The sequence below is a fragment of the Castor canadensis genome, chromosome 16, assembly GCF_047511655.1.
Source record: "Castor canadensis chromosome 16, mCasCan1.hap1v2, whole genome shotgun sequence".
NCBI classification, from domain to species: domain Eukaryota; kingdom Metazoa; phylum Chordata; class Mammalia; order Rodentia; family Castoridae; genus Castor; species Castor canadensis.
In genome coordinates this window covers 71,439,877-71,453,986 of record NC_133401.1, presented here as the reverse complement: position 1 = coordinate 71,453,986, position 14,110 = coordinate 71,439,877, and the positions used below count along the sequence as shown (strand labels likewise).

Below are 14,110 nucleotides of genomic sequence, written 5' to 3'. Positions count from 1 at the left end.
TGCATGTGACTTTCTCTCCCTTCTTCCTCCCATCACTTATATAGGGTGATACTTTTCCCTTACTTCAGGTGGTTCAAAGAGTGAAGGGAAGGGCAGAGGAGCTGTCTAGGGTCAGGGGAGTAGATTCCCAATGATGTCTCTTAGAAAACTTGCTGATTCTGGTGTCTCATAGTGGAGCCATGCCTCTATGTCAGAGATTCTTAAATCTTTCACTTAAAAGTAGAAATAGTTTTTATTATATCCTTTAGTGGTATGAATAAGTTTCAATAGAAATCCACATAGAGATACATATCTATGTTTTACAAACATGAATTTTTGGTATTGCTTTCCATTTGTGCCTATTCACACCCAGTGGACATACCCTTAAAGATTCAAAGACAAGGTACTGGGAATCCACCCATGTTCCCTGCCCTAGTACCCTATCCTGACTCTTGCAGAAAGAATAATGTGAAGCAGAAGTATGTATATAGCTACAAGTGAGCAGAACTTTGTGTGGTTGAAATTTGCTCAGTACATGAAGTGTTAGGGTTAACATCCCCATTCATCTGAGTTCTTTCTCTGTGCCCACTGGTGTACAGTTTTCTTGATCATTCTGTGTTTTCCTCTTCCTCCCCTATGGAGTGGCTGCTCAGTGTTGAGAATGTTATTGGACATCCTCCAGGAACCTGAAACAAGGGATCCCAGACACTAAGGTGGGAGGGAGCCCAACATTGTCAGTGTGAGTCATTCCTCAGGGTGGAAAAGAACTCTCTCTCAGCAAGTTCTCTGTTTCACTTGGTCAGTTACTCTTTCAAAAAATTTTTTTTTGTGGTACTGGGGTTTGAATTCAGAGCTTTGTGTCTGCTAGGCAGGTGCAGTACTGCCAGAGCTACACACTCAATTCTAGAAAGTATTATGTAGATGACTCCTGTGCCGCTGGGAGGGTGGCATCACCATTACCGGAATTGAACAGGCTGGGGAGGGCTTGAGTGGGGAGGAGTCTGTGGTCAGCTTCAATCATGCTCACTTAGTCAAGATTTTCCCAAGCATACTAGTGGGAGATGTTGCATGAACAATTCAATATTTGGGCCTGAAGTCAAGAGAGGGAACTGGGTTGAAGATGCAAATTTGGAAGTTGTCACACATTTGAATTGGAAATTCAAGACACACTTTTTTGAAATCAGTATTACTTTGATTAAAATACAAAATAAACAGGAAAATAATTACAAATGTAGGAAAAAGCATAGGAGACTCTTTACAATGGTTACTCAAGAGTATAAATGCATTGGCAAAGTAGCTCAAATAGTAAGAGCACCTGCCTAGCAGGTGTGAGGCTCTGAGTTCAAACCCCAGTGTTGCCACAAAAACAAAATAAAAAACAAGAGTATAAATATGCAAGAATAAAATCTAAGTTTTTGCTTTACTTAGAACTCTCAATGTTGCTAAATTATCATGCCTAGCAGGTACTGCTTTTAACTAAATATAAGAGCAAAATTGCAAGAAATCACAAAGAAGGCTCTATAATAACACTCAAAGACCACTTTGGAATTCAGGAAGACTTGCTGTACTCCAGGAGACAGTCACTGTGTGACAGATGCACATACTCAGGACACAGCCTGAAGAGCTGCAAGTGGCAGGGCTAGCATTATCTGACTAATGCTCAATGGAATACTTTAGAAAGTATTCGTAACCAAAAGCTCAAAATTATGAAAACTGTTTTGAAGTTGGAGGTTTGAAGACACCAGACTTATATTCAAAACTTCAGGACAACTACTAGCATATATTTCAGACTGGATTACCTGGGATATGCTGAGATAACCAAGGGGTGAATGGATGCAGCTGGAACAGAGTCAGGACTGAACTCATGGACACCTCAAATATTAGGTCTTGTTGTAGGGGGAAGGAGCTCAGCATCATCCAGTACCTATTTTGTTTTTACAAACTGGTGATTTGTCTTGGTTTTCTTACACATTTTTAACAGAGTGCCTTCTCAAACTCAAACCTCTTTCCTTTTCATAGATCACAGCTCACATTCCAAATTTACTGAAAATTCTGTGTCTTCAGGGTGAAGTTCCTGATGCTATGTGTAACAGAACATCAAAATAGGAGCCATTCTTTCTTTTTTCACATTGGCTCTTACATGGCTAAAGTGGTTCCATTTCAAGGAAATGTACCCCATATAATTTGAAACGAGTTGATCCAGAACCACTTAGAGGTCTAAAAAGTGCTGATCTCTCTGAAGGAATGAGAGGGTTAGGAGAAAGAGGTTTGTGAGGTGGCATTTAGAAGGAGAATTTTAGGTCTATTGTTTAAGGGAACAGTTGTAGTATACCTGCTCCTCACTTTAAGTTTGAATTGGGGGCCTCAGTGGGAGTTTTCCAGAGTGGTTAGATGATAATGAATTGGTGCCTGTCCAAACATGAGAAATTTAAATGTGACAGTTGGGTTACCAAGCTGAGACTGGAAAGGATCAAACAGAACTAGGAGAGCTCGCTGGGGTGGAGGGAGGTGAAGTGTGTTCCATGGATTCAACCTGGGTCACATACCGGAGAGAGCATGGTGGGGTGAATTCACATATTCTTTAAGCAGCCTTAGAGGGACCAGTCTTAAATGTGATGCGCATGTTAGGTGACATGTGTTTGTAAACCTGGGTATCATCTATGGTTGTGTGACCCTTTAAGCCTCAAGACTGGTAGACATTACCAAGGGACTCAGTATATGGAAAAAGGGAGACTTGCTAGGATTGTGCTGGGGTCCTCTGCTCTTTAGATCTCTTAGGGGAGACCATGTTTGTAACATGCTTTCGTGTTCAACTTTTTCCCACTGAATTTCTGTGATGAGCCCCCGGATTATCTGGTCTCTCTTCCTTGACTATGGCAGTGAACAAGAGATTGATGCATATTCCACCCTTCAAGACTGCATCTACAGACAGCATGAACCAAGGTTCTGATGAGGCTAAATGAGCCTTTTCCTTGAAGGAGATGAGAGAAGCACCTATGGTTGTCACAAACAAGATACTGTCACTTAGGCTGGGTGTTGGTGGCTCATGCCTGTAATTTTAGCTACTCAGGAGGCAGAGATCAGGAGAATTGCAATAAGAAGCCAATCTGGGCAAATAGTTTATGAGACCTTATCTCAAAAATAACCAACACAAAACAGGGATGGTGGGGTGGCTCAAGTGGTAGAGCACTCGCTTAGCAAGCCTGAGGCCCTGAGTTCAAATGAAAAAATGATATTGTGACTTAAATGGCACTTGTGACAAAAAAATAATATATTTTCACAGAAGTGCCAAGACAACAGGAAATGGACCTTGAGTCTCCAGAAGCAGCAAGTGGTGGGATGGTAAATTCATAGTAGATATAGGTGGTTGTTATGCTCATTTTTTAAATTGCTCTTGTGCTGATAGGGTGCAAAGGGTGGTCCACTGAAAGAAGAGGATTGGCATCTGTGTAACTTTATGTCCTACTTTTGGGCAAATGGATGAAGGGCAGGGAGGTTGTCTACTGCTCATTTCTCCTCAATTGCTACCAACTTAAATTCATTCTTATGCTCAGATGGCTCATTGAGATGGCAGAACTGCTACCTTTTATTAGGGTGAAGGCAGAGCTACTGTGAAGGAGAAACCCAAGCACAGAGACTGAGCACAAGGATGGACTCTTCCTCCTTCTCAGTACAGACCATGAAGCTGGGTGCTGGGCATCCCACGGTAAAGAAGAACCTAGGTTCCATCCATCCTCACACTCCACAGCCTCCTAGCCTTGCCCCTGTCTTTCTGACTCTTGCTTGTGTCACAACCAACTGCTGGTCCTGCCCTGCTTATCACATAAAGCCTATGTGTCACACAGATATCTCAGTCCTCCTCTGTCTGTCTCCATGTGCTATGATTTCAATTGGCCCCCAAAGTCCATGTGTTGGAAATTCCATCTCTTATATAAAAGTGTGGGGAGGTACGGCCTAATGAGAAGTGATGAAGTCTTGATGGCTGTGCTTTCATGATTCCAATAAAGTTCTTATCTCAGGAATGAGTTAGTTATCATGAGAGTGCTATTATAGAAGTGAGTTTGGCACCTTTTTGCTCTTTCTTCTGTGTGCTCTTTTGCCCTTCCCCCTTCCATCATGTTATGATACCCTTGCCAGATGCAGACTCCTTAACCTTATACTTGCCAGCATTAAGGACCATGAGGCAAGCATCTCTAATCCATTTCTTTATAAAGTACCTAGGTTCAGGTGTTTTGTTATAGCAATAGGAAACACTCATACAGAAGTGGTGGGAGTCCTTCAGTCCGTAAGTGCCAAAATGAAAGACTTGTCTGAGGATAAAGTTTAAATAAGTGAAAATGTATGTCAGCAAAATGAAATGATTATCCATAAAATGATTAAGTTATTGGTAAAAGTAGGCATGTCCACTCAATAGTATGTATCTGCATGATATACCATTATCTCTTTCTTAAGAGATGGTAGGGCTTCCATCTTTTATTTTCTCTATTTGTCATGTGCACACACGCACACAAATCTTTTCTTTCCATACACATATCTTTTTAAATCTAAAACATAGTAGACTTTCTGCCTGGAGTTGTAGGTCAATGATAGAGCATACATGTAGCACACATGAGCCCCTGGGCTTAATCTCCAGCACACATAAGAAAAAGTGCAAGGTTTTGTTTACAGGCACCTGGGCTTGCAGAACAGTTGTGGTTTTGTGTGTGACCTTCTGGAAGCACCGACTTGGGCCAGTGTTGGCTCTTCCACCCACTGCCATGGTGCAAGTCACACATCTTCTGGAGATATGGGTTCCTCATGTCCAGAATGGGATTATAGTAATTCCTCTCTTATAGGATAGCAATAGGGTTGAAATAATCGATACATTTGCAAGCACAAAGTAGGGCTACAGAAATGCTTACTGAATCAACAGGTATGTCAGGGCAGGCTCTGTTTTGAGCCCCAATGATTCAGCAGGAAGGAGATGAAATGGAGAATATACTGTTTTCAGGAGCTCTCAGAGGAGCAGGGATAGCAGAGAAAACATACAGAACAAGAAAGCAGAGATCTTGCAGTGATGGAGAGGGATGGGAGCCCCTTTGAAGAGATGTAACCTAGGGGAGGACCAGAGGAGGGTCCGGAGTACAGTGGAAAACAGAAGCTGGAGTTGCAGAGAGAATGCAATGACCAGAGTGACTGGAATCTTGGGTACAAGTGCACCACCACCACCACCACCAATGATACTTTTGGTCCTTTGGTGTTAACAGTTGGCTTGTTTCCTATAGACTGAACCTTTCTCTGTTTGTAGTGCTGGGTATTGAACCCAAGACATTAAGCCCTCTGGTACTGAGCTACTCCTTCAGCTTTCTTCCTCCCTCCCTCCCTTCCTCTTTCTTTTCTTTTTGTGTCTCATCCCTCCTTCCCTTCCCTCTTTCTTTTTTGTTTTTCGACACAGTCTCACTATATAGCATATGCTGGCCTTAATCTCTCTCTTATTTTTTTTGGTGGCACTGGGGTTTGAATTCAGGGTCTCACACTTGCTAGGTAGGCACTCTACCACTTGAGCCACTCTGCAGCCTATGGCCTTGATCTCTTGATCCCCCTGCCTCAGCCTCCCCAATGCTGGGATTAGTGTGCAACACCTTTTACATTTTATGTTAATTAATTAATTGATTAGGCAATCCTAGAGATTAAACTCATGGTCATGCACTCCCATGCTCCCAGCCCTTTATTTTTAGTTTGTTTTTTATATGGGGGTCTCACTCTTCTGTCTGTGCTGGTCTATGACTGTGATCCTACTGTTGCAGCCTTCCAAGTAGCTGGGATTACATTTGTGCATAGCCATCCCTAGCTTAAATTTATTTTTAAATTAATACATAAAACACAAAAGTTGTACATATTATTGGGATAGATGTAATGTTTGATACATGTATACAAAGGCTGATGTTTACATCAGTTTAGATATATTTATCTCCTTCAGCATGTGTAATTTCTTTAAGGTGAAACTTTCAAAGTCCTTTCTTCTTGAAGTTGGGTAGTCTAATGCTTTTTGCTTTGCTCTTTTTGTTTAAAATGACTTATCTGTTTGGATATTTTAATATAAATTTTAGAATTGCTTTTTCTAGTGCCATGAAGAATGTGATTGGCATTTTGATAGAGATTGCACTAAATCTGTAAATCACTTTGTAGCATGGATTTTAACAATATTGATTCTTCCAGTCTGTGAACATGGAACAACTTTCCACTTTTGGTTTCCTCTTCCATTTCTTCCATCAGCGTTTGACAGTTTTTATTGTAGAGATCTTTTGCCTCTTTGGTTAAATTTATTCACAGGTATTTTTTGTTGTTGTTGCTATTGTAAATGGAATTGCCTTCCTGAATATTATTTCAAATAATTCTCTATTGGCATATAGTGATGCTACTTTTGTTTTTAGCATTCATCAGTACTTTATTCCTTTAAAAATATTTTTGTTAGTACATATAAGTTGTACAGGGTTTCATTGTGATATTTGCATACATGCTTAAAATGTAACCTTATTAGATTCCCCTTCCATTATTCTCCCTCATCCTTCCTCCCCTTCTTAAAACAATTTCAGTAGATTTCATTGCTCTATTTTCATACAAGGTTTGAAAACCTTGATTCAAGGTACATCAACCATGTTTCCTCTTCTTCACCTACTCTGTTCATCTCCCTCTCTACCCACTGGGATCCACATCCAAAAGGACCTGTTTTTACCTTCCTGTCCTTCATTTTGTTGCGTGCATAGTAATTGTTCAAAGGGGTTCACCATGGTATTTTGCATATGCATTTGTTATACTTTAATTAGATTAACCCCCTGTATTGTCTCTCTTTCTTCATGTGCCTCGACCTCCTGTAATTCAACAGCTTTCAGTGCATTTTGTCATGCCATCTTCGTACAAAGATACTATGTATTTCAATATTATTCACGCTCTCATTCTATCATCCTCTCCTACTTTCCACTACCCTAGTCCCCTCAAATAGTCCCACAATCATAAACATATATATATATGTATTGCACATATAAGATATTAGGGATATTAGGGAAAATATGTGCTCATTATCCTTCTGACCTGACTTACTCTGCTTAACATGACGATCTCCAGTTCCATCCATTTACCTGCAAACAATATAATTCCATTATTCTTTATGGCAGAATAATGCTCTGTATGCATATATCACTTTTTATTAATACATTCATTAGTTTTAGGGTATCTGGGTTGTTTCCATAGCTTGGTTATGTGAACAGTGCTGCAGCAAACATGGGTGTGCAGGTGTTTCTATTGTACCCTGCTTACATTCCTTTGGATATATGCTCAGCAGTAGTATGGCTGAATCAAATGGTGGTTCTATTTTTGGTTTTTTGAGGAACCTCCATATTGCTTTCCATAGTGGCTGTACAGATTTACATTCCCACCAATAGTTCTATTTCCTCCTCCACTGCATCTTTACCAGCGTTTGCTGTGTTTTTGATGATAGCCATTCTGACTGGAGTGAGATGAAATCTCAGTGTTGTTTTGATTTGTATTTCCTTTATGGCCAGGGATGTTGAGTAATTTCTTCATGTATTTTACTTATTTATACTTCCTTTGAGAATTGTCTATTCAGTTTATTTGCCCATTTATTAGTAGGATTCTTGATCCTTTGAGAGATTAGATTTTTGAGAGTGCTGTATATTCTGGTTACTAATCTCTTGTCAGATATATAGCTGACAAAGATTTTCTCCCATTTTGTAGACTATCTCTTCAGTCTAGTGATCAGCTTCTTTGCTTTTTTTTTTTTGCAGAAGCATTTTAGATTGATAAAATTCCGTTTGTCAATCCTATCTCTAATGACGGAGCTGTTGGAGTTCTATTCAAGAGGTTATTGCCTATGTCAGTATGTTCTAAGGTTTTCCCTGTTCTTTCCTATAGTAGTTCCACGGTTTGAGGTCTTATGTTAAGATCTCTGATCCAGTTAGGATTGGTAGTAGTGCAGGGTCAGAGACTGGGAATTAGTTTCAGTTTTCTACTGGAGGATATCCCATTTCCCCTGTACCATTTGTTGAGAGGCTGACTTTTCTCCAACATATGTTTTGAGTTCCCTTGTCAAAAATCAAATGGCTGTAGCTACACTGATTTGTGTATGGGTCTTTTATTCTGTTTCACTGGTCTTTGAATCGGTTTTTGTGCCAGTACCATGCTACTTTTATTACTATGACTCTGCAGTATAGTTTGAAGTCAGGTACTGTGATACCTTCAATGTTGCTTTTTATGCTCACTCTTTAAGGTCTTCTCTGCTTCTATTTGAATTTTTCTCCGTGAAGAGGACACTGGTATTTTGATGGGGACTACAGTAATCACATGGATTGATTCTGGTATATAGCCATTTTTACAATGCTGATTCTGCCAATCAGCCTTCATGCCAATTCCATCTTCTAATGTTTTCTTAAGTTTCATTTTTGAATGATTTATAGTTTTGTTGTATAGGTCTTTCACTTCCTTCATTAAATTTATTCCTGGTATTTTACTTATTGATACTATTGTGAATGGGATTATTTTCCTCACTCTGTTCAAAGTTTTGTACATTGATTTTGTATCCTGCTACTTTGCTGAAAATGTTTATGTGATCTAAGAGTTTTTTTGTGGAGTTTTTAGGGTCTTTTAGGCACAAGATCATATTGTCTGCAAATAGGTGGAATTTGACCTTTTCCTTCACTGTCTGAGTCCCTTTTATTTCTTTCTCCTGTCTTATTGCTCTGGCTAGGAATTCCAATACTATACTGAGTAAGAATGGGAAGTGTGGACACCGTTGTCTCTTTCCTGACTTCAGATAAAATGGTTTCATTTTTCCCCATTTAGAATGCTGTTGGCTATAGGTTTGTCATATATAGCCTGTATAGTGTCTATGTTCCTCTATTCCTAGTTTCTTCAGAATTTTTATTATGAAAGAATATTGAATTTTGTCAAAGCCTTTTTCTGTATCTATTGAGATGATAATGTGTTTTTCCCTTTGATTCTATTTATGTATTGTATTACATTTATCAGTTTGCATATGCTATACCATCCTTGCATGCCTGGAATGAGACCTGCTCTATCATGGTGTATGAGCCTCTCAATGTGCTGTTGGATTCCATGCACAAGTATTTTATTGAGGATTTTGCATTTATGTTCATCAGGGAAATTGGTGTATAACTTTCTTTTGTTGATGTGTGTCTACCTTGTTTGGTAATAGGGCAATATTGTCTTCATAGAATGGGTTTACTAGTATTCTTTCCCTTTATATTTTTTGGAATAGTTTGAGGAGCATTTGTGTTAGTTCTTCTTTAAAGGTCTGGTCGAATTCAGTAGTGAACTCATCTGGACCGTGGTTGCTCTTTGTTGGGAAGTTCTTTATGACAGTCTCATCTTACAGATCTGTTTAAGTTGCTTATGTCTTCTTGGTTCAGTTTTGGTGGGTCATATGTGTTGAGAAGTTTATCAATTTCTTTTTGCTTTTCCAGTTTTCTGGAGTATAGGTTTTCAAAATATTCCCATGTGATCTTCTGAATTTATTGGTGTCTGTTGTAATATTCCTTTCTTCATCTCTGAGTTTATTTTATTTTTTTATTAATTCTTAAGTGGGACTGGGATTTGAACTCAGAGCTTCACATTTGCAAAGCAGACACTCTACTGCTTGAGCTATGCCTCTAGTTCACTTTGCTCTGGTTTTGTAGACTGGGTCTTGCAAATTTATTTTCCAGGATTGTCTTGAACTGTGATCCTCCCAATCTGTCTCCTAAGTAGCTAAGTTTACAGGTGTGAGTCACTGTTGCCCAGCTTTCTCTGAGTTTATTAATTTGTGTCTATTCCTTCCTTATTTTGTTTAGTTTGGCTAGGGTTTTTTCCATCTTGTTTATTTTTTCAAAGAACTATGTTTTTGCTTTGTTAATTAATTTGCCTCCATTTTATTAATCTGTCTTAATTTGTATAATTTTTTCCATGTACTAGTTTTGGGATTGGCTTGCTTTTTTCCCCTAAGAGTTCAAGGTATATCATCAGGTTGTTTATTTGTGATCTCTCTACGTTTCTGATGTGGCTGATCATGGCTTCAAACTTTCCTCATAAGGCCTTCTTTACATTGACCCACAGATAATGGTATGTCATGTTTTCATTTTCATTTGAATCTAGGAAATTCTTAATTTCTTTTCTAATTTCCTTAAGGATCCACTGATTTCTCAAAAGTGTGTGATTCAATGTCTGTGAGTTTGAAAGGTTATTTTAGTTTTCCTTGCCATTGAATTTCAATTTTATTCCATTATGGTCTATTACGATACAAGGATTATTTCAGATTTACTGTTTTTGTCAAGATTTGCTTTGTGGCCTTGGATGTGATTTATTTTGGACAAAGTTCTGTGGGCTGCTGAGCAAATTGTGAAATCTGTTGTAGAATGGAATTCTCTATAGATTTCTGTTTCATCTCTTTTGTTCATGGTATTGTTTAGCTCTAGGATGTCTGTTAATTTTTTCATATGGATGCTCTGTCTATTGATGAGAGTGGGGTGTTGTGATCTTTCATTATTATATCTGGACATATCTGTTGTTCTCTTTTTTCAAAGAGATTAACATTTATTTTAAAAGAGACTATTTTTCTCCACATGTATATTCTAAGAACTCTATACAATAGCCTGGTTAACCAATGTTCCAATACCAAAATTTGTAATAGCAAATTATACAATTGCTCTAATTATACAATTATACAATCAGTGAAGGGTTGTCCTTCACTGATTAAGGGAATACTTAACTTTCTGTAAGTTTAGCACAAAAACCACACCTTATGTTTGTAGGTTTAATAGCTGTATTTCAAATACAACATGTTTGTTAGGAATCTACAAGCTTTTCATCTCTAAAAAGTTACTTAATTTTTTGGGTTTAAAATTACATTCTTTGAAAGAAGTGTCCATGTGTTTTCTTCTGAAGCTTCAAACTTTCCACACTCAACTATTTGTTCCATGCTGCTCAGATAAACCTGACATGACTGAACTATTTAACGTGTTATTATTTTCCTCAAGAAAACGTTAAAACAGGAGTTCATCATAAATGCAGATCCCTAATAAAATGTGTACTACAATGTCTGCCAAAAAGCTTTACAAAGATCATTTTTTCCCCGCATCTGATTAGCCAGGAGATAATCCTCTGTAAAGACAAAGAAAAATCACTTAGAAAGCATAACACTGGGTTTCTTTTTTACTCAAGATGTTTAACTACTGCGAACGACAACAATTTCATCTTTAAAAGTATAGTGAATGGGGTGGAATACAGCGACACATTTGACAAAGTGTAGATGCTAAATAAACCAAGGATTTTTTTAAGCACTGGGAAAGATTAGAAGCTGGGAAATCCAGAATTAAAAAACAGAGAGCAAAGGAAAATAAAGAGAAATAATATCTTGAACTGTAACCATTCCATAGTCAATAGTGTCTTGGATTGCAGGAAGGAGATCTTGATTTTGATCTGTATCAACTATAATAAGAAGGTGACCTTATTCTGTACTGGTATTATAATCTTTGTATCTGCATAGCCTAGATCATATCCTCTATCATAGGAGGAATCTCAATGTCTGCCACACCACCACTTCCACCACCTCCACCACCACTATGAGTTGGTCTGCCCACGTAGATGCCTGGTATAGGTGTTGGTGGTAGAATAATTCACACAAATTCTACCATCCAGCTGTATTCCATTTCCCCTTTCCATAGGCTCTTTAGAGTCATCTATTCTCTCAATGCACACAAAAGCAAATCCACAGGATTGCGCAGTACACCGATCATAAACCACATTGATACCACTCAATGGTCCATACTGAGAAAACACTTCACAAAGATCTCTGTGTTGTGTACAAACTTAGGCCAAACACACCAGATAAGCATTGGGATGTAGATTCTCTCTGCTGCTTGTACACCTTCTCATATTAGACATTGGAGAGTGACTTTGGAGTGAGATCTGGATCATGTGTAACGTCTGTGAGAATTCGTCCTTGACCTCGACCTGGATTTTGATCTTGATGGAGAATGGGATTCAGAGTGTTTGGAAAACCTTTTTTTTTTTTTTTCATTTTTCTTTTATTATTCATATGTGCATACAAGGCTTGGTTTATTTCTCCCCCCTGCCCCCACCCCCTCCCTTACCACCCACTCCGCCCCTCCCTCTCCCCCCCTCAATACCCAGCAGAAACTATTTTGCCCTTATCTCTAATTTTGTTGTAGAGAGAGTATAAGCAATAATAGGAAGGAACAAGGGGTTTTGCTGGTTGAGATAAGGATAGCTATACAGGGCATTGACTCACATTGATTTCCTGTGCGTGGGTGTTACCTTCTAGGTTAATTCTTTTTAATCTAACCTTTTCTCTAGTTCCTGGTCCCCTTTTCCTATTGGCCTCAGTTGCTTTAAGGTATGAACTATGAGATCCTGACCTGCTCTCTGACTTTATACAAGCAAGAGTTCCCACTGGGGACTTTGACTGAGAGCGAGACTCTCTGCCCTCGAAATTGTTCACCTCTCATCACTCATGTTGGCCAGGTGCTCCCCCAGCACTAAATAAGAGACAAGACTTGGCTGGAGGGCCAATGGCCTAAATCACCTTGCTGTCTGGGTAGTGAGGAGGAGGAAAGAGTCAGCAACAACCGCTGCTCTACTCCACTCCCACTAAGTTGCAGGCTCCAGCAAAATCCTATCTATTTCTTTCTGCTCAGAAGTGTTTATGAACTTGGATGTACCAACATTTGATGCATGTACATTTAGAATCACTATGTCTTCTTGCTGGATTGTTCCATTTATTAGTATGTAGTACTGACCTTCTTTATTTGCTCCAACTCATTTTGGCTTAAAAATCTGCTTTGTCTGATACTAGAATAGCTACTCCTGCTTGCTTTTGAGTTCCACATGCTTGTTACCTCTTTATCCATTTTTTCACTTTTAGTCCGTGTGTGTCTTTGGTTGTGAGGTGTGTTTCTTATAGTCTGCTCACTGATCTGATCAGACAATCTCTGTCTTTTGTTTGGAGATCTCAGTCTGTTTATATTTAGGATTATGGTTGAGAGGTATTTAGTGATTCCTGTGTTTGTATATTGCTTTTTCCAGGTTGAGTCTAGTGTTGCTTGTCTTTACTTTTGCCATAGTTCATCTTTGGGTTTAGCTGGTTCCCTGAGTTGAACATGCTTAATAATTTTCTAGCTCTCATGGGTTCATCATTCCCTTTTGGAATTTTGTTCTTTCCTGGACTCTCATGTTTGTGACTATTTTTCATCTTCTTCTGTGTGAAATATTCCCTTAAGTATCTTGTGCAGTGTAGGGTTGGTTGAAATGATCTGCTTTAGCTTATTTTTATCCTGGAATGTTTTTAATTCTCTTTTCAAGTTGAAGGATTGCTATGGTAGATATAGTGTTCTTGTTTGGAAGTTATTCCCTCTCAGAGCTTGAATTATACTGCTCTAAGCTTTCTTGCTTTTATGGTTTGTTCTGAGAGGTCTTGGACGATTCTTATGTGTTTATTTTGTATGTAAGTTGGTATTTTCTCTTGCAACTCTCTGTATCTTTTCTTTTTCTGTAATCTTGGCATTTTAATTATGATATTATGTAAGATTATTTTTTCTGGTCTTGCCTATTTGGAGTTCAAAATGCCTCTTGTACTTGGTTCTGTATATCATTACTTAGATTTGGGAATTTTTTTGCTATGATTTCATTGAAAGGTTTTCTGTGTGTTTAGTTCAGCTCCTTCTTTTACCCTATGTATTCTTAGGTTTGCCCTTTCAATGATGTCCCAGAGTTCTTGTATGTTGCAATAATAGGTATTCATTTTTTCTTTGTGATTGTTTGAGTACATCTCCTTGATCTTGTCTTCCATTTCTGATATTGTTTCTTCTACTTGATATCATATGCTGATAATACTATTCCCTGTGGTTTTACTTTATTTATTTACCTATTATTTATATTGTTAGCATATTATAGTTGTGTAGGGGTTGTTACAGTGTAACATTTACATAAGTGATTACAGTATATCTTAGATTCACCCATTCCTTGATTTGCATTTCCTTTATGGCCAGGGATGTTGAGCATTTCTTTATGTGTTTTTTGGTCATTTGTACTTCTTCCTGTAGAAAATCTCTGTTAGTTCAGT

General features: G+C 38.4%; 1 protein-coding gene and 1 pseudogene across 4 annotated transcripts in view; one reads left to right on the top strand and one right to left on the bottom strand.

Moving 5' to 3' along the window:
* Window positions 1–14,110, top strand: part of LOC109680884 (interferon-gamma-inducible GTPase 10-like) — a 105,913-nt gene that overhangs the window by 79,677 nt on the left and 12,126 nt on the right. The window lies entirely within an intron of this gene.
* On the bottom strand, window positions 11,406–11,913 carry LOC109680886 (transformer-2 protein homolog alpha pseudogene; annotated as a pseudogene).